Raw genomic sequence first — 20,735 nt, forward strand, 5'->3', positions numbered from 1 at the left:
ACAGTGAAACATGGTGGTGGCAGCATCATGCTATGGGGGTGTTTTTGTGCTGCAGGGACAGGACGACTGGTTGCAATTGAAGGAAACATGAATGCGGCCAAGTACAGAGATATCCTGGATGAAAACCTCTTCCACAGTGCTCTGGACCTCAGACTTGGTGGAAAGTTCACCTTCCAACAAGACAATGACCCTAATCACACAGCTAAAATAACAAAAGGAGTGGCTTCAGGACAACTCTTTGAACATTCTTGACTGGCCCAGCCAGAGCCCTGACCTAAACCCAATTGAGCATCTCTGGAGAGACATGAAAATGGCTGTCCACCAACATTCACCATCCAACCTGACGGAACTGGAGAGGATCTGCAAGGAAGAATGGCAGAGGATCCCCAAATCCAGGTGTGAAAAACTTGTTGCATTATTCCCAAGAAGACTCATGGCTGTACTAGCTCAAAAGGGTGCTTCTACTCAATACTGAGCAAGGGGTCTGAATACTCATGACCATGTGATATTTCAGTTTTTCATTTTTAATACATTTTCAAAAATGTCTACATTTCTCTTTTTTTTTCAGTCAAGATGGGGTGCAGAGTGTACTTTAATGAGAAAAAAATGAACTTTTTAGAATTTACCAAATGACTGCAATGAAACAAAGAGTGAAAAATTGAAAGGGGTCTGAATACTTTCCGTACCCACTCCGCAGAAGGGCGAAAAATCCAGCACGAAATCCAGGTAATGTGAAAAAAGTTAAAACTCCATTTATTGTGAAAAAGTTAAAACAAGACAATGGGACTTAGGAGTCACAATAACATGTTTCGAACTCAGATGTTCTTAGTCATAGTGTGACCCATATCCAAAGAAACCAAAGTCAAATTTTTAGGATTTTATCCTATTCAGTGCAGATCTGATTCAATGGATATTTTTCAGGATGTTGTGCAGCAAGAGTTAAAGGTGTTGCATTCATCTCAAATATGGGGACTGCCAAGTGAAATGTGACCAAGAAAGAACGGATTGCCCTTCAAGAATTAAAATGTATGAAAGATCTTGTCATAAGAATGTCAGACAAGGGAGGAGTAGTAGTATTAACCCTTTAACGCCAGAGCCTGTTTTCGCCTTCGTGATCAGGCCAATTTTTGGTCAATCTGACCACTGTCACTTTATGAGGTACTCTGGAACGCTTCAGCGGATCCCACTGATTCTGAGACAGTTTTTTCATCACATATTGTATGTCATGATTGTGGTAAAATTTATTCGATATGACTTGCGTTACTTTGTGAAAAAAATCGGAAATTTGGCATGGCAAAAATTTTGAAAATGTTGCAATTTTCAAACTTTTAATTTTTATGCCCTTAAATCAGAAAGATATGTCACACAAAATAGTTAATAACATTTCTAACATGTCTACTTTACATGAGCACAATTTTGGAACCAAATTTTTTTCGTTAGGAAGTTATAGGGGTTAAAAGTTGACCATTGATTTCTCATTTATCCAACAAAATTTACAAAAACATTTTTTAGGGACCACATTTTATTTGAAGTGACTTTGAGGGGCCTTTATGATAGAAAATAATCCAAAGTGACACCATTCTAAAAACTGCACCCCTCAAGGGGCTCAAAACCACATTCCATAAGTTTATTAACCCTTCAGGTGATTCACAGGAATTTTTGGAATATGGAAGTAAACAATGAACATTTAACTTTTTTTCACAAAAATGTTACTTTAGACCAAATTTTTTTAAAAATTTTTTCGCAAGGGTAACAGGAAAAAATGAACTACAAAATGTGTTGTGCAGTTTCTCCTGAGCACGCTGATACTCCATATGTGAGGGAAAACTACTGTGGGGGCGCACGGCAGGGCTCGGAAGGGAAGGAGCACCATTTGACTTTTTGAATGTAAAATTTGCTTAAATAACTAGTGGACGCCATCTCGTGTTTGGGGAGCCTCTGATGTGCTTAAACAGTGGAAACCCCCCACAAGTGACACCATTTTGGAAACCAGACCACTCAGGGAACTTATCTAGATGTGTGGTGAGCACCTTAAACCCCCAGGTGCTTCACAGAAGTTTATAACATTAAGTCGTAAAAATAAAACTTTCACATTTTTCCCACAAAAATGTTTTTCAGCCCCCAATTTTACATTTTCATAAGGGTAACAGGAGAAATTGCACCATGCAGTTTGTTGTGCAATTCCTCCTGAGTAAGCCGATACCCCATATTGGGAGGAAAACTACTGCTTTAGCACACGGCAGGGCTTGGAAGAGGTTGCAGACACCATGTCACATTTGAAGAGTCGCTGACATACCAAAACAGCAGAAACCCCCACAAGTGACACCATTTTGTAAACTACACCTCTCAAGGAATTCATCTAAGGGAGTAGTGAGTATTTTTTAACCCTCAGGCGATACACAAACTTGTATAACATTGGGCTGAGTAAATGAAATATTACTATTTTTTTCCATTCAAGTGTTGCTTTGACCCAAAGTGTGCAGTTTTCAAAAGGGGTAATAAGAGAAAATGTTACACAGCTTCTCTTAAGTACATCAATACCCCATAAGTGGTCAAAAACTACTTTGCAGGCACAATGCAAAGCTCATAAGGGAAGGAGCGCCATGTTACAGTGCAGATTTTACTGTTGTGGTTTGCAGGTGACATGACCCACTGGGAGAGCCCCTGAGGTCCCAGAACAGAAGAAACCCCCCATAAATGACTCCATTTTACAAACGACACCTCTCAATGAATTCATGAATTCATCTAGGGGTGCAGTCATCATATTTATATCACATGTGACAGAAATTTATACCATTTGGCAGTGAGGAAAAAATAATTACATTTTTACCACAAAAAAAATGTTTTAGCCTCAGATTTTACATTTTCACACAGGGGAATGGGTAAAAATGGTGCCGAAATGTGTCACACAATTTCTTCTAAACGTGGCAATACCCCATATGTGGCTTTAGGCTGTGTTCACACGATGCGTATTTCATGCGTTTCCGCGGCGTTTTTGCAGTTGCGTAAACGCCGCGGAAACGCATGAAAAACGCATGGTAGAAGGGCAGCAATGTTCCCCAATGGAAATCCGCATGTGCTGTGCCCATGATGCGGATTTTTCCGCAGCGTTAACGCTGCGGTCAAAAATCCGCAGCATGTCAATTAATTTTGCGGAAACGCGGCGATTTCGCCGCCATTGACTTGCATTAGAACGCGCCAATTCCGCAAGACAGCATTTGTACTTGCGTAATTGGTGCGTTCTAATGTGCGGATGGTACCCGGGTGTGGAGGAGAGGAGAGTCTCATCCACACCCAGGTACCATTAAAAAAGCTGTAAAAAGAAGAATAAAATAAAAAATAAATGTATTCTTACCATCTGTCGGCCCGCGCAGCGCTCCCGCTTGGTTCCCGGCACTTGCAGTGAGTTGTAGGACCTGCGGTGACGTCAGAGTCATGTGACGGGTCACGTGACGCTGACGTCGGCAGGTCTTTCAATTCAAAGTTGCCGGGAGAACGGAGTGAGCAGGACAGCGCGGGCCATCGGAGGTAAGTATATACACTCTCTCGGGTCACACTATATAAATCCATGCTGTTTGCATGGATTTATACAGTGTGACCTAGTTGTCAAGCACTTTCCAGGTGATGCTAAGATCGCCTGGAAAGCGCTTGTCAATCTGCATGCGGAAACGCATGTGAATCTGCATGTGGATCCGCATGTATTCTGCAGGAAAAACGCATGCACAATCTGCATGCGTTTTTTCTGCCAGGGAGATGCAGAAATGATGCAGAAATTTTCTGCTTCATTTCTGCATCGTGTGCACATACCCTTACAGTACCGCCTAGCCATACGGCAAGACCCAGGAGGGAGGGAGCGCTATTTGACTCCTGGAGAACAAATTATTGTAGAATAGTTTGAGGACTCCATACAGAGCCCCTAAGTGCTAGAAGAGCAGAATCCCCCCTCAAGTGACCCCATTTTGGAAATTATACCCCTTTGGAAATTTACATACAGTTGTATTGACAATTTTCACTTCATGCGTGTTTTCCAGAAACATGCAGCAGTGGATGTTGCTGAGTGAAAATTTCAAACTGCCGTTGTAGTGACTAGTACGTTGTAGTGACCAGTACGTTGTGCCCAGCTCATGCTTCTGTAGACATGCACCTGTAAATTAGGCGGGCTCTCATCGCTACAGGAATGCCAGACATGTGGACCCTAAATATAGTTTAGGCACATTGTGGGGCTCAGAAGGGAGGGGAGCATTTGGACTTGGGAGCACAAGATTTGCTGAATTTCTTTTGGGGGGCAAGGGCCATTTCGCTTTTCCAGAGCCTTTGTGCTACCAGTAGCTTGAAAGTCCCTTATATTTTCGTTAGATGACAGACCTGAGTGGGGACTTGCTTTTTTTGTGGATTGAGTTGAAGCTTTTATTGGGAACATTTTACATAACGTTTATCCGGCTCTCTACGCTGAGCACTTACATCGGGGTTTCCATCTAAATCTCCAAGTGATGTAATTCAGATGAAACCCCCGAGGGATCCATTCACTATAGTGAGGCAGCAGAGTTACTCAGGACTCAGTCTTGACTCTGTTTAGCGGTGTCCTTTTTTTCAGAGGTGCACAAAATTGTGGCCAATCACACTTTTACGCATGTCTAAAAAAAAACTGACACTGTGGGATGATAGGCTACACTGTGTCCATGGTGCCTCCATCTGCCTCATTACAGGGAATCTTCCGTCGGGTGTTCCGTCTGAATGATGTATTTCAGAGATTTACATGGAAACCCCGGTGTAAGCGCTTAGCGCAGAATACGCGCCATACTGCATTGTTTTGGGAAGCACAATGAACAAATTAGCAGCAGGTGAAAATTTGTTTTTATTTATTTTTTACGCCGTTCCTCATGCGGTATAAGTGATTAGACAACTATATTCTTCGGGTCGTTGTGATTACAGTGATACCAGATTTATATAGGGTATTTATGACTGACAGCTGTCATACACTAAAAGACGCTTTGTTTTGCAAAATCTAGTTTTTGCATCGCCATATTTTGAGAGCTATAATTTTTCCATATTTTGGCCGACAGAGTCAAGTGAGGGCTTGTTTTTTGCGGGTCGAGTTGACGTTATTATTGGTACCATTTTTGGGCATGTGACATTTTTTGATCGTTTTCTATTCTGTTTTTTGGGAGGTAGAATGAACAAAAAACAGCAATTCAGGATTTGTTTTTTGAGGGTTTTTTTTAATACCGTTCCGCAAGTGTAAAAATTGATAAGGCAGCGTTATTCTTCGGGTCAGCATGTTTACAGCGATACCACACATATAGTTTTTTTATGTTTTGGCGCTTTTACACAATAAAAACTATTTTATAGACAAAAGAATTACAAAAGAGCTACAACTTTTTTATCTTTCAGCTGATGGAGCTGCATGGCGGCTTTTTTTTTGCAGGACAAGATGACATTTTTAGCGGTAACATTTTTATTTCCATTTAGCTTTTTGATTGTATTTTATTCCACTTTTTGTTTGGCAGTATCATGTAAAAACATAGCTTTTTGCTCCGTTTTTTATTTTTTATGGTGTTTACAGAAGGGGTTAATTAGTGTAACAGTTTTATAGGGTTGTTCCGGATGCGGCGATACCAAATATATGTACTTTTTTTGTTTTTGCATAAATATATTGATTTATTGGTTTATTTACCGTATTTATTTAATTTTATTTTGTGATATATATATATATATATATATATTTTTAACAGTTTGAAAACATTTTTTTATACTTTTTTTTTTTTTACATTTTTACTTAGTCCCTGTATGGAACTTCAATTTTTATTTTTCTGATCACTAGTCTTACGCAATGCAATAGACATGTATTGCATTGCATGAGAGCAGACAGTTTTACACTGTCAGATCTCCTGCTAGACTCAGCTGCTGGCTGATTCTAGCAGGACACCGTGCATGGCAGACCAGGAAGTCATCATATGACCTCCTGCTGCCATGACAACGCCAGGTCCTATCACGGGGGCCATCGGAAAGGTGAGTGGACGACCCCCTCTCCTCTCACCATCTCCTAAATGCCGCAATCGCTATGGATCGCGGCATAGAAGATAGCAAAGGGTTAGCATCATTGGGACCTGATCCAATCAGGTCCCGATGATGTTACCTGTCAGAGCTGTTGCTCTGCACCCCAACCGCAGAACTTGCAGGACCCTGGGGTTCCTGAGCGCTGCGAGGCCGCCGATTGTTCATAAACGTGGGCGCTGCACAGAGCCCAGCCAGCACCGACGTTTATGTACAGTGTGTGAGGCAGTGACGGGGATCGTATACAAGGAACGGTATATATCCCCCAGAATGTGTACAGAGACCTATTAAACCCATTGAAGTGCATTGCAGCCACCGACACACCTGCGGCTGCAATGCAGGAATGAAGGTGAGCATTGACCTGGCCAGGCTATCTGGCTAAGGCAGATTAGTAAAACCCAGCAGAGCCTTCATTTCTTGGAGGAGACTACAGGAAGGCAGTGGGGCGGATTCCTCCCTCCAACCCGGGTTTTGCAGTGGCTCTTGCCTCAGGTCTTTTAAAAACCCTGCATTAAGGATTAGTGTTGTTCAGTGTTGGGACTCGCTAGGGACATAGCAGGAACGCTTAGCGGGCCTGTGTGTAGCTGAACCTACGCCTGGGTAGGCTCTGCACCAGTCAGGCTCTGAGCAGCCCGGCGCAGCCGTTGCCCACGGCAACCGTTGTTATGGACTTATGTTAACCCGGCTGAGAACCAGAGGACTTTCTTTTTTACCCGTGAGTGCTGAATAAAAGCTGCTTATGTTGGACTTGCTTGGGTCACTGCCTCAGTTACTGCACGGTGTGAACACCGCCGCCTTACAAGTGGGAGGTCGGAAGCGGTTAATGGAAGCAGAGATGTATGATTTATAAATGCTGTCAAATACAACATATAAAAAAGTCCTAGATAATCCCACATCAAAGCTGTAACATACCTGGCGACGTCCTTGCATAGTGGTATATCTCCCACTGTGCAAGAGCGCGCATTTGATTTCCAGTCCAGACTGTCTCTCTGGCTTCCCTCCATGCTGTCTGCTTGCCTCTGTTTCAGCTGCCTAAGGGCGGCGCCCGATCACTTCCTGTTTCTTGTAGGTGCTGCAGGCACACCCCTTGTGCGTCCTCAGCCTATTGCTGTCTGTCACCAGGTATTTAACCCAGCTCCTCCCAGGAAACCCTGCCTGAGCATCTTGTTCCTTCAGTGGGCTTCTTGCCGCTGATATGCCAGGTCCTGTCTGAACTTTCTCCTAGCCTGTTGTCTGTCGCCTTCCTTAGGCTGTATTTCCAGACCAGTCTGAACACGCTCCTAGCCTGTTCGTCCTGCCTTCTAGGGGCTGCATACCTAGACCTGTTTCTGTGCTTTCTTGCCCGTCTGTCCGCCTTTCCTGGAGGCTGTATTTCCAGGCCAGTCTGAACACGCTCCTTGCCTGTTCATCCCGCCTCTCTGGGGGCCGCATTCCCAGACTTGTTCCTGCTCCTTGCTGCAGTGCCGGTCTCTGCCCGAACACTCAGTTCCTGTCTGAACACTCCCCTACCTTTTTACCTGTTTTGCCTCTATGTCCGTCCCTTCCCTTTTCCTGCATTGTCTGAACCAGTACCTAACTCCCTCTCGTTGTCGCTGTACTTCCGTTGTGAGTTTAGTGCTCACTCGCTACTTTGTAAGTATCTAGTGTGTCTCTGGTTCGCCTTTCCTTTCCTGTCTGTTCCGTGTGAACAGTGTTCTGTCTCTTCTCTTCTGCCCTGCTCCGTCTTGCTCGCCGCTCCGGCAGTCTCGCTCCGCTCCGACCCTTTGCTCGCCGCTCCGGCAGTCTCGCTCCGCTCCGACCCTTTGCTCGCCGCTCCGGCAGTCTCGCTCCGCTCCGACCCTTTGCTCGCCGCTCCGGCAGTCTCGCTCCGCTCCGACCCTTTGCTCGCCGCTCCGGCAGTCTCGCTCCGCTCCGACCCTTTGCTCGCCGCTCCGGCAGTCTCGCTCCGCTCCGACCCTTTGCTCGCCGCTCCGGCAGTCTCGCTCCGCTCCGACCCTTTGCTCGCCGCTCCGGCAGTCTCGCTCTGCTCCGACCCTTTGCTCGCCGCTCCGGCAGTCTCGCTCTGCTCCGACCCTTTGCTCGCCGCTCCGGCAGTCTCGCTCTGCTCCGACCCTTTACTCTCCGCTCCTGGCGGTCTCGTCTTGCTCTGCTCTTGCCCGCCGCTCCGGGCGGTCTCACCCTGCTGTGTTTGTCTACCGCATCTGCGGTTCTGTTCCGGAAGTCCCAGTCTGTACTGGGTCCTATCCACTCTGTGCTCCAACCGGTTGTACCTGCCAGTACCTCCCTGCCTGCATACCAGTCGTGCTTACCAGCCGTGTCTGCCTATACCCCCAGTCTGTGTGCCAGCCTAACATTCCAGTTCCTGTATTCCCCCGGTGTGGGCCAACCGCCGTGTCCGGAGTCTGACCTGGAGTAGACCCTGGTCCCTCTGCTCGATTCCTCCCTGGTGCACTGGCGTCGTATGCCGTCGTGCGACCTTGGTCGGATCGGGCAGATACTTAGTTACGCCCCTCCTGGCACTCTCCGGTACGGTCCAGTGGAATCACTACATATACAGTCAGTCCGGGCGTGTGCATTACAAAAGCTAGTTATAGATACCCATTCTATTATTCAAGAGGGTTTTGCCCTAGAGGTTATAACTGAAAAAGAAAGGGATTATTTAATTGTGGAGCAACCAATGTTGCCAGGTTTATATGGTCTGCCAAAAATACATAAAAATATAATTCCTCCCCCGATGAGACTCATAGTATCGGGTATAAACTCAGTTACTGAATTAATAGGGGATTGGAAGGATAATTTGCTGCAGCCATTAGTTCAAAGAACTGCAGGATTTTTAAAGGACTCCAGGGATGTCATAAATCAGGTATCTAAAATGGAATGGCAGCCTAACTACACGTGGCTTAGCTGCGATGTAGTGTCATTGTATACTAGCATTCCCTATAATATTGTTATCCAAACACTAAAGTATCATATATTTAAATTCAGCGCTTGTTCTTCTGATCTATGTGAATATATTGTCTTGCAGGTGCAATTTTTAATAACTAATATTTTTTTTTATGTACAAGCAGGTTTTTTTCCTTCAGTGCAAGGGGGTCTCCATGGGAGCTAAATACTCCCCGTTGCTCGCAAACTTAATAATGTCCTTCTGGGAGCATAAATGTTTGTATACTTCTGCGAATCCTTATGTGAATTGTCTGCTCTGGTATGTCAGATACATCGATGATTTGCTCTTCATATGGAGGGGCAATATATCTGCCATACCGGAATTTGTACAGTATCTTAATGATTTTAATTTGTCATTCACATACAATACTCACCCACTGTAATTCCATTCTTGGACCTCAGACTGGAGGGGGGAAATGGAAGTATAGCTACTTCAACATTTTCTAAACCCCGCTCAGGAAATACGATACTGCATGCTGCAAGCAGTCGACCGCAGTCACACCATAAAAGCAATCCCAGTGGGAGAGTATACCAGGATAAAGCGTAACTGCAGTAAAGCTGACAACTAGAAAGTGAAATCACTACTTGTGGGATAAACTAATTAGGAGAGGTTACCCACCCTGGACTCTGGACAGAGCTTCAAGGATCCTAGCTACAAGAGACAGAGAAAAACTAACTGATGTTTCTGAGAGTAAAACTGATGAAAAAAGATAATGAAACCAGCATTAGCTTTAACATTTAGTCTACAATTTAATCAGATTAAAAAAATAATAAATAAATATTTGCCCATATTGCATGATGACAGTGTCATATCTGAGATTCTGAAGTCAGGGTGTTCAATTGTGGCAAAGAGACAATCATCTTGGGGAGATATTTTATCCCCAAAGAGATCTAATACTGTGAGACAAAGACATGCATGTCTAAATTGCAAAAGATTTTTTAAATGTGGTCAAAATGGCTGTGGCATGAGTAATTTAGTTCAGGTCTCAAAAAATTTCTCCAATAAGGAGAATACAAATCAGTTTAACGCTCACAGCTGCATAAATATTGCAACAGTAATCATGTTGTATATAGAACTGAATGCAAAGCGTGCAGTAAATTGTACGTGGGGTGTACTGTAAGAAAATTGAAAAAACGCAGAGCAGAACATATACAGTTAGGTCCATATATATTTGGACATTTTTCTAATTTTGGTTCTAGACATTACCACAATGAATTTTAAACAAAACAATTCAGATGCAGTTGAAGTTCAGACTTTCAGCTTTCATTTGAGGGTATCCACATTAACCCCTTCGCAACCTTGGGATTTTCCGCTTTTGCTTTTTCGTTTTTTGCTCCCCTTGTTCCCAGAGCCATAGCGTTTTTATTTTTTGGACAATATGGCCATGTGAGGGCTTATTTTTTGCGGGACGAGTTGTACTTTTCAACGCCATTACTAGTTTTACCATATTGTGTACGGGAAAAAAATTCCAAGTGCGGTGAAATTGCAAAAAAAGTGCAATACCACTGTTGTTTTTTATTTATTTTTTTTACCACGTTCACTGAATGCTAAAACTGACCTGCCGTTCTTATTCTCCAGGTCATTACGAGTTCGTAGACACACAACATGTATAGGTTCTTTTTTATTTAAGTGGTGAAAAAAAAAATCCAAAATTTGGTTAAAAAAAAAAAAAAAAGCGCCATTTTCTAAGACCGGTAGCGTCTCCATTTTTCGGGATCTGGGGCTGGGTGAGGGCTTATTTTTTGCGCACCGAGCTGACGTTTTTATTGATCCCATTTTGGGGTACATCCGATGTTTTGATCGCCCGTTATTGCATTTTATTGCAATTTTGCGGCGACCAAAACGTAATTCTGGTGTTTAGAATTTTTTTCTCGTTATGCCGTTTACCGATCGGATTAATTCTTTTTTTATATTGATAGAACGGGCGATTCTGAACGCGGCGGTACCAAATATGTGTATGTGTTTTTTTTTATTATTATTTTATTTTGAATGGGGCGAAAGGAGGGTGATTTAAACTTTTATATTTTTTAATTTTTTTTATATTTTTAAAAACTTTTTTTTTTTTTTTTCACTTTTTGCATGCTTCTATAGTCTCCATAGGAGACTAGAAGCAGCAACTGTCAGATCGCCTCCTCTACATACAGGGGATCAGCAGATCCCCTGTATGCAGCAGAAATGGTCCTGTGCTATGAGCGCCGACCACTAGGGCTCACCGCCGGAGCCCTCACTGAAGGGGGATTGCAGTCTGTGCGTACTAAGAAGTCACAGGCTGCAAAGTGGTTAAAATTGGATGAAGGGTTTAGGAGTTTCAGCTCCTTAACATGTGCCACCCTGTTTTTAAAGGGACCAAAAGTAATTGGACAGATGAAATAATTGTAAATAAAATGTTCATTTCTAGTACTTGGTTGAAAACCCTTTGTTGGCAATGACTGCCTGAAGTCTTGAACTCATGGACATCACCAGACGCTGTGTTTCCTCCTTTTTGATGCTCTGCCAGGCCTTCACTGCGGTGGTTTTCAGTTGCTGTTTGTTTGTCGGCCTTTCTGTCTGAAGTTTAGTCTTTAACAAGTGAAATGCATGCTCAATTGGGTTGAGATCAGGTGACTGACTTGGCCATTCAAAAATATTCCACTTCTTTGCTTTAATAAACTCCTGGGTTGCTTTGGGTCATTGTCCATCTGTAGTATGAAACGACGACCAATCAGTTTGGCTGCATTTGGCTGGATCTGAGCATACAGTATGGCTCTAAATACATCAGAATTCATTCGGCTGCTTCTGTCCTGTGTCACATCATCAATAAACACTAGTGACACAGTGCCATTGGCAGCCATAAATGCCCAAGCCTCCGTCGTGTTTTACAGATGATGTGGTATGCTTTGGATCATGAGCTGTACCACGCCTTCGCCATACTTTTCTCTTTCCATCATTCTGGTAGAGGTTGATCTTGGTTTCATCTGTCCAAAGAATGTTCTTCCAGAACTGTGCTGGCTTTTTTTAGATGTTTTTTTTAGCAAAGTCTAGTCTAGCCTTTTTATTCTTGATGCTTATGAGTGGCTTGCACCATGCAGTGAACCCTCTGTAGTTACTTTCATGCAGTCTTCTCTTTATGGTAGATTTGGATATTGATACGCCTACCTCCTGGAGAGTGTTGTTCACTTGGTTGGCTGTTTTGACGGGGTTTCTTTTCACCATGGAGATTATTCTGCGATCATCCACCACTGTTGTTTTCCGTGGGCGCCCAGGTCTTTTTGCATTGATGAGTTCACCAGTGCTTTCTTTCTTTCTTTCTCAGGATGTACCAAACTGTAGATTTTGCCACTCCTAATATTGTAGCAATTTCTCGGATGGGTTTTTCAGCTTAAGGATGGCTTGTTTCATCTGCATGGAGAGCTCCTTTGACCGAATGTTTACTTCACAGCAAAACCTTCTAAATGCAAGCACCACACCGCAAATCAACTCCAGGCCTTTTATCTGCTTAATTTAGAATGACATAACGAAGGGATTGCCCACACCTGTCCATGAAATGGCTTTGGAGTCAATTGTCCAATTACTTTTGGTCCCTTTAAAAACAGGGTGGCACATGTTAAGGAGCTGAAACTCCTAAACCCTTCATCCAATTTTAATGTGGATACCCTCAAATGAAAGCTGAAAGTCTGATCGTCAACTGCATCTGAATTGTTTTGTTTAAAATTAATTGTGGTAATGTCTAGAACCAAACTTAGAAAAATGTTGTCTCTGTCCAAATATATATGGACCTAACTGTAGCTGATATATTCAATGTCAATGAATCTAATAGAAATGTTTCTTATGCTTCCAGACACTTTATTCAGATCCATAGCAAAGATATCTGTCCGCTTTATGTATGGTATTGAGAAAAAATCTTTCCCAATCCCAGAGGAGGTGATTTGAAAAACACCTACTAGATTGGGAGACATATTGGATGTTCCACCTAAATACATGCCATCCAAATGGACTAAACATGCGAAGAGAAATAATGTTCCATTATTAAAGGATAATTTAGTCTGTTCTAAAAACATTGTACTGAAAGAGTTTTTTAACATATGTTGTACGTTTTTTGTATAAATAATCATATATGTAAATTGCCTCGGATCATGTGACTTTTTTTTTAATAATTCTGTATGTAAATTGTTCCGGGTCATGTGATATTTTTATGAAATGTTATTGGTGATTATCTGTATAAAAAGATGGTGAGCACATTTGATGTAGCTTTAAAAAAGAACGCAGATTGGAGAGTATAAATACCTCGGGATGTGGCTGGTCTATCACTGAGATCGTCGTGGGACCCTCGCTATATGGACTGCGGCAGACAGGTGAGATTGAGGTTGGTTTATTATTTTACCTTTATTGCAGGAGATGATGGGCTTCGAGGATTAGCTGTAAGGAGAGTATATGGTGTTTTTTTATTTTTTACAGGGGACGAGAACATCGGGGTCAAGGTGCAGGTAAGTCATAGGTGAGTATATGTGTTTATAATTTTTATTTAAATATTTTAACTTTAAATTTTACTTTCACCGCGCAAGCGCGCTGATGAGATGTTACTTCTCCTATTAGCGGCGCTCGTCTACAATGACAGAAGGCGCCGGATGATGGGGGTAGTAGCCCCAACAGCCGGCGCCTGTCACCCTCGGTAAGCTTTTTTACCCCGGGTGACTGTCACACGCAGACAGCAGTCAGTATGGTCCCTGCAGCGCTGTGACCGGCGGTAGCTATATTACCGCGGGTCAGTCAAAGCTGCGGGGATCACGCTGACAGCTGTCAGTATAGTCCCTGCAGCGCTGTGTCCGGTGGTAGCTATATTACCGCCAATCACAGGCCCTGATTCCCACGATGTCACGCAGATGACAGCGCGGGAAACCAAAGATATTCGGGCCATGTTCGTGTCCGTGATCGGGAGCCCGAACATTTTTTTGATGTTACAGGTTTATTCGCCGAACCGGAACATCAAAACATTCGATCATCTCTAGTAATTAATAATCTATCAATCTTGTCATATCAATTTCATATCGAAATATGGCACAAGAGTACTTTATAGGTGGTATCTTTGTTGTATCGTTTATTTATTATTTTTATACACAGTATATGACATTATCAATTGTTATCTATTTGATGCACTAGTCACTTTAGACTTTAGACCTCTTGAAGCTCATCAAGAGAATGCCAAGAGTGTGCAAAGCAGTCATCAAAGCAAAAGGTGGCTACTTTGAAGAACCTAGAATATAAGACATATTTTCAGTTGCTTCACACTTTTTTGTTAAGTATATAATTCCACATGTGTTAATTCATAGTTTTGATGCCTTCAGTGTGAATGTACAATTTTCAAAGTCATGAAAAGACAGAAAAATCTTTAAATGAGAAGGTGTGTCCAAACTTTTGGTCTGCACTGTATATGTACAATTTTAATATGATCAATAAAAAAAATATATATATATATATATATACATACACACACACACACTGCTCAAAAAATAAAGGGAACACTTAAACAACACAATGTAACTCCAAGTCAATAACACTTCTGTGAAATCTACCTGTCCAGTTATGAAGTAAAACTGATTGTGAATCAATTTCTCCTGCTGTTGTGCAAATGGAACAGACAACTGGTAGAAATGATAGGCAATTAGCCAGATACCCCCTATAAAGGAGTGGTTCTGAAGGTGGTGACCACAGACTATCTCTCTGTTCTCATCCTTTTTGGCTGTTGTTTTGGTCACTTTTTCATTTTGCCATTGCTCTCACCCCTAGAGGTACAGTAGCATGAGGCGGTGTCTACAGTACAACCCACAGAAGTTGCTCAGGTAGTGCAGTTCATCCAGGATAGCACATCAGTGCGAGCTGTGGCATGAAGTGTAGCTGTGTCTGTCAGCACAGTGTCCAGAGCATGGAGCAGATACCAGGAGATGTGGAGGGAGCCATAGGAGGGCAACAACCCAGCAGCAGGACCGTTACCTCCTCCTTTGTGCAAGGAGAAACAGGAGGAGCACTGCCAGAGCCCTGCAAAATGACCTTCAACAGGCCACAAATGTGCATGTGTCTGTACAAACGGTTAGAAACCGACTCCATGAGGGTGGTATGAGGGGCCGACGTCCGAAGATGGGGGTTGTGCTCACAGCCCAACACCGTGCAGGACGCTTGACATTTGCCACAGAACACCAGGATTGGTAAACTCACCACTGGCGCCCTGTGCTCTTCACAGATGAAAGCAGGTTCAAACTGAGCACATGTGACAGACGTGACAGAGTCTGGAGACGCTGTGGAGAGCGATCTGCTGCCTGCAACATCCTTCAGCATGACCGGTTTGGCAGCGGGTCAGTAATGGTGTGGGGTGGCATTTCTTTGGAGGGCCGCACAGCCCTTCATGTGCTCGCCAGAGGTAGCCTGACTGCCATTAGGTACCGAGATGAGATCCTCAGACCCCTTGTGAGACCATATGCTGGTGAGGTTGGCCCTGGGTTCCTCCTAATGCAGGACAATGCCAGACCTCATGCGGCTGGAGTGTGTCAGCAGTTCCTGCAAGATGAAGGCATGGAAGCTATGGACTGGCCCATCCATTCCCCAGACCTGAATCCCTTTATTTTTTTGAGGTGTGTGTGTGTGTGTGTGTGTATATATATATATATATATATACATATCTCCAAGGCATCTCCAGACTCGTCTGTCACATGTGCTCAGTGTGAACCTGCTTTCATCTGTGAAGAGCACAGGGCGCCAGTGGCGACTTTGCCAATCCTGGTGTTCTGTGGCAAATGTCAAGCGTCCTGCACGGTGTTGGGCTGTGAGCACAACCCCCATCTTCGGACGTCGGCCCCTCATACCACCCTCATGGAGTCGGTTTCTAACCGTTTGTACAGACACATGCACATTTGTGGCCTGTTGAAGGTCATTTTGCAGGGCTCTGGCAGTGCTCCTCCTGTTTCTCCTTGCACAAAGGAGGAGGTAACGGTCCTGCTGCTGGGTTTTTGTCCTCATAAGGCCCCCTCCATGTCTCCTGGTGTACTGGCTTGTCTCCTTGTAGTGCCTCCAGCCTCTGGACACTACGCTGACAGACACAGCAAACCTTCTTGCCACAGCTCGCATTGATGTGCCATCCTGGATGAGCTGCACTACCTGATCAACTTCTGTGGGTTGTAGAGTCCGTCTCATGCTACCATAAGGATAATTGGTAAATCTCATGCTCCTCTGATATCATCCTCATGCAGTATATTACTGTACAAAGCCTCTATATCTAGTAAGGCCTGCTCCCCTACATGCATGTATACATGCTCGAGGGTATACATGTAGGGGAGCAGGCAAAGGGAAAACCAACTCCAGAGGGATTATTTCAACTGTAAAACCTCAGGACTTATTCCAACTGCAGGACCTCAGGCGATACTATGGGAACATTGTACTGTGTGTGGTGGGAAGGTGGTACTGTAGGAACATTACTCTGTGTGGGGGGCATCAAACATATTGCAAAAAGTGCAAAATGGGGGCATTACACTGTGTGGGGACATCATACGTACAGCATAAGGGGCATAATGGGGGCATTACACTGTGTGGGGACATCATACCTACTGCATAAGGGGCATAATGGGGGCATTACACTGTGTGGGGACATCATACCTACTGCATAAGGGGCATAATGGGGGCATTACACTGTGTGGTGACATCATACGTACTGCATAAGGGGCATAATGGGGGCATTACACTGTGGGGGGCATCATACATCCTGCATAAGGGGAATAATGGGGGCATTACACTGTGTGGGGCATCATACATCCTGCATAAGGGGCATTACACTGTGTGGGGGCATCATACATACTGCATAAGGGGCATAATGGGGGCATTACACTGTGTGGGAGCATCATACATACTGCATAAAGGGCATAATGGGGGCATTACACTGTATGGGGGATCATACATATTACATAAGGGGCATAATGGGGGCATTACAGTGTGGGGGGGGGGATCATACATACAGCATAAGGGGCATAATGGGGGCATTACACTGTGTGGGGGCATCATACATACTGCATAAGGGGCATAATGGGGGCATTACACTGTGTGGGGGCATCATACATCCTGCATAAGGGACATAATGTGGGCATTACACTGTGTGTGGGCATCATACATCCTGCATAAGGGGCATAATGGGGGCATTACATTGTGTGGGGGGATCATACATACTGCATAAGGGGCATAATGGGGCATTACATTGTGTGGGGCATCATACATCCTGCATAAGGGGCATAATGGGGGCATTACACTGTGTGGGGGTCATCATACATCCTGCATAAGGGGCATAATGGGGGCATTACACTGGGGGGGCATCATACATACTGCATAAGGGGCATAATGGGGGCATTACACTGTGTGGGGATATCATACATACTGCATAAGGGGCATAATGGGGGCATTACACTATGTAGGGGCATCATACATCCTGCATAAGGGGCATAATGGGGGCATTACACTGTGGGGGGCATCATACATTCTGCATAAGGGGCATAATGGGGGCATTACACAGTGTGGGGTCATCATACATCCTGCATAAGGGGCATAATGGGGGAATTACACTGTGTGGGGACATCATACGTACTGCATAAGGGGCATAATGGGGCATTACACTGTGGGGACATCATACCTACTGCATAAGGGGCATCATACATACTGCATAAGGGGCATAATGGGGGCATTACACTGTGTGGGGACATCATACATCCTGCATAAGGGGAGTAAAGGGGGCATTACACTGTGTGGGGGCATCATACATACTGCATAAGGGGCATAATGGGGGCATTACACTGTATGGGGGATCATACATACTACACAAGGGGCATAATGGGGGCATTACAGTGTGGGGGGGATCATACATACTGCATAAGGGGCATAATGGGGGCATTACACATACTGCATAAGGGGCGTAATGGGGGCATTACACTGTGTGGGGGGATCATACATACTGCATAAGGGGCATAATGGGGGCATTACACTGTGTGGGAGCATCATACCTACTGCATAAAGGGCATAATGGGGGCATTACACTGTATGGGGGATCATACATACTACATAAGGGGCATAATGGGGGCATTACAGTGTGGGGGGATCATACATACAGCATAAGGGGCATAATGGGGGCATTGCACTGTGTGGGGGCATCATACATACTGCATAAAGGGGGCATTACACTGTGTGCGGGGATCATACACCCTGCATAAGGGGCATAATGGGGGCATTACACTGTGTGGGGGCATCATACATACTGCATAAGGGGCATAATGGGGGCATTACACTGTGTGGGGGCATCATACATCCTGCATAAGGGACATAATGTGGGCATTACACTGTGTGTGGGCATCATACATCCTGCATAAGGGGCATAATGGGGGCATTACATTGTGTGGGGGGATCATACATACTGCATAAGGGGCATTACACTGTGTGGGGCATCATACATCCTGCATAAGGGGCATTACACTGTGTGTGGGTCATCATATATACTGCATAAGGGGCATAATAGGGGAATTACACTGTCTGGGGACATCATACGTACTGCATAAGGGGCATACACTGTGTGGGGGCATCATACATACTGCATAAGGGGCATAATGGGGGCATTACACTGTGTGGGGGCATCATACATACTGCATAAGGGGCATAAGGGGGGCATTACACTGTGTGGGGCATCATACTGCATAAGGGGAATAATGGGGGCATTACACTGTGCGGGGGGTCATCATACATACTGCATAAGGGGCATTACACTGTGTGGGGGCATCATACATACTGCATAAGGGGCATTACACTGTGTGGGGGCATCATACATCCTTCATAAGGGGCATAATGGGGGCATTACACTGTGTGGGGGTCATCATACATCCTGCATAAGGGGCATAATGGGGGCATTACACTGGGGGGGCATCATACATACTGCATAAGGGGCATAATGGGGGCATTACACTGTGTGGGGATATCATACATACTGCATAAGGGGCATAATGGGGGCATTACACTATGTAGGGGCATCATACATCCTGCATAAGGGGCATAATGGGGGCATTACACTGTGTGGGGGCATCATACATCCTTCATAAGGGGCATAATGGGGGCATTACACTGTGGGGGAATCATACATCCTGCATAAGAGGCATAATGGGGGCATTACACTGTGTGTGGGGGCATCATACATCCTGCATAAGGGGTATAATGGGGGCATTACACTGTGTGGGGCATCATACATACTGCATAAGGGGCATAATGGGTGCATTACACTGTGTGGGGCATCATACATCCTGCATAAGGGGCATAATGGGGGCATTACACTGTGTGGGGGCATCATACATCCTGCATAAGGGGCATAATGGGGCCATTACACTGTGGGGGAATCATACATCCTGCATAAGGGGTATAATGGGGGCATTACACTGTGTGGGGCATCATACATACTGCATAAGGGGCATAATGGGTGCATTACACTGTGTGGGGCATCATACATCCTGCATAAGGGGCATAATGGGGGCATTACACTGTGTGGGGGCATCATACATCCTGCATAAGAGGCATAATGGGGGCATTACACTGTGTGTGGGGGCATCATACATCCTGCATAAGGGGCATAATGGGGGCATTACACTGTGTGGGGGCATCATACATCCTGCATAAGAGGCATAATGGGGGCATCATACATCCTGCATAAGAGGCATAATGGGGGCATTACACTGTGTGTGGGGGCATCATACATCCTGCATAAGGGGCATAATGGGGGCATTACACTGTGTGGGGGCATCATACATCCTGCATAAGAGGCATAATGGGGGCATCATACATCCTGCATAAGAGGCATAATGGGGGCATTACACTGTGTGTGGGGGCATCATACATCCTGCATAAGGTGCATAATGGGGGCATTACACTGTGTGGGGGCATCATACATACAATATAAGGGGCATAATGGGGGCATTACACTGTGGGGCCAGTAAAGGGGTCCTGTACTATGAGAACAATACGTTTCCTCCCTTCCTGTCTCCATAGTTGGGTCGTATGTATCTATTACAGGAAACAGAACAAAAACATTATGATTCTTATAAAGGGGCAACACAAGACCCCAAAAGAGTCTCCGTGCTGAAGGGGTTAATGCCCCCTGTGCCCAGTAATGGGGGAGCTCCACATACCTCCACCTGCAGAGCCACCACCACGGTAAATGCTAGAATGTATGGGCTCCTTCCGGGTATGACGTCATTTCCGGGGGCGTGTCCTGACTGTGCATTACGGGTGTGTTCTAGTTTAGCAGCGGACGCCATAGCCTTATGCCGAGGGACTGGGAGAGAAGCTGCTGGTGAAGCTGCAGGAGGAGGTCAGTACTGCGGGCTTGTGGGGTCTATGGGTGGGATGCACGCTTGGTGGCTGGTGGTGGCTATGTGGGGGATGCTGCGGGCTCTGGGGAGGACGCTGCCGGTTTGTGGGGGCTTGCTGTGGGCTCTGGGGGGGATGCTGTGAGTTAGTGGGGGCATGCTGTGGGCTCTGGGGGGGTTGCTGCGGGTTTGTGGGGGCATGCTGTGGGCTCTGGGGGGATGCTGTGGGTTTGTGGGGGCATTATGTGGGCACCAGGGGGGTGGATGCTGCTAGTTAGTGGGGGCTTGCTGTGGGTTTGTGGGGGCATGCTGTGGACTCTGGGGGCATGCTGCAGGTTTGTGGGGGCATGCTGTGGGCTCTGGGGGGCATGCTGTGGGCTCTGGGGGGG

General features: G+C 45.1%; 1 protein-coding gene across 3 annotated transcripts in view; it reads right to left on the reverse strand.

Annotated features, from left to right (window-relative positions):
- Positions 1-20,262, reverse strand: part of LOC141271742 (uncharacterized) — a 41,372-nt gene extending 21,110 nt beyond the window's left edge. The window contains exons 1-2 of one of the 3 annotated variants that reach the window (XM_073681838.1): positions 20,167-20,229; positions 13,262-13,393 (exon numbers count right to left, since the gene is read on the reverse strand). The gene's annotated coding sequence lies outside the window, so the exon portion shown is untranslated. Of the gene's footprint in view, positions 1-13,261; positions 13,394-20,166 lie in introns of all 3 variants that reach the window. The other 2 variants (XM_073681837.1, XM_073681840.1) reach the window with 2 other exon arrangements.
- Positions 20,263-20,735: the final 473 nt, after the last annotated feature.

Source organism: Phyllobates terribilis, unplaced genomic scaffold (assembly GCF_046119375.1).
Source record: "Phyllobates terribilis strain yellow unplaced genomic scaffold, ASM4611937v1 Scaffold_5__5_contigs__length_657084704, whole genome shotgun sequence".
Classification (NCBI taxonomy): domain Eukaryota; kingdom Metazoa; phylum Chordata; class Amphibia; order Anura; family Dendrobatidae; genus Phyllobates; species Phyllobates terribilis.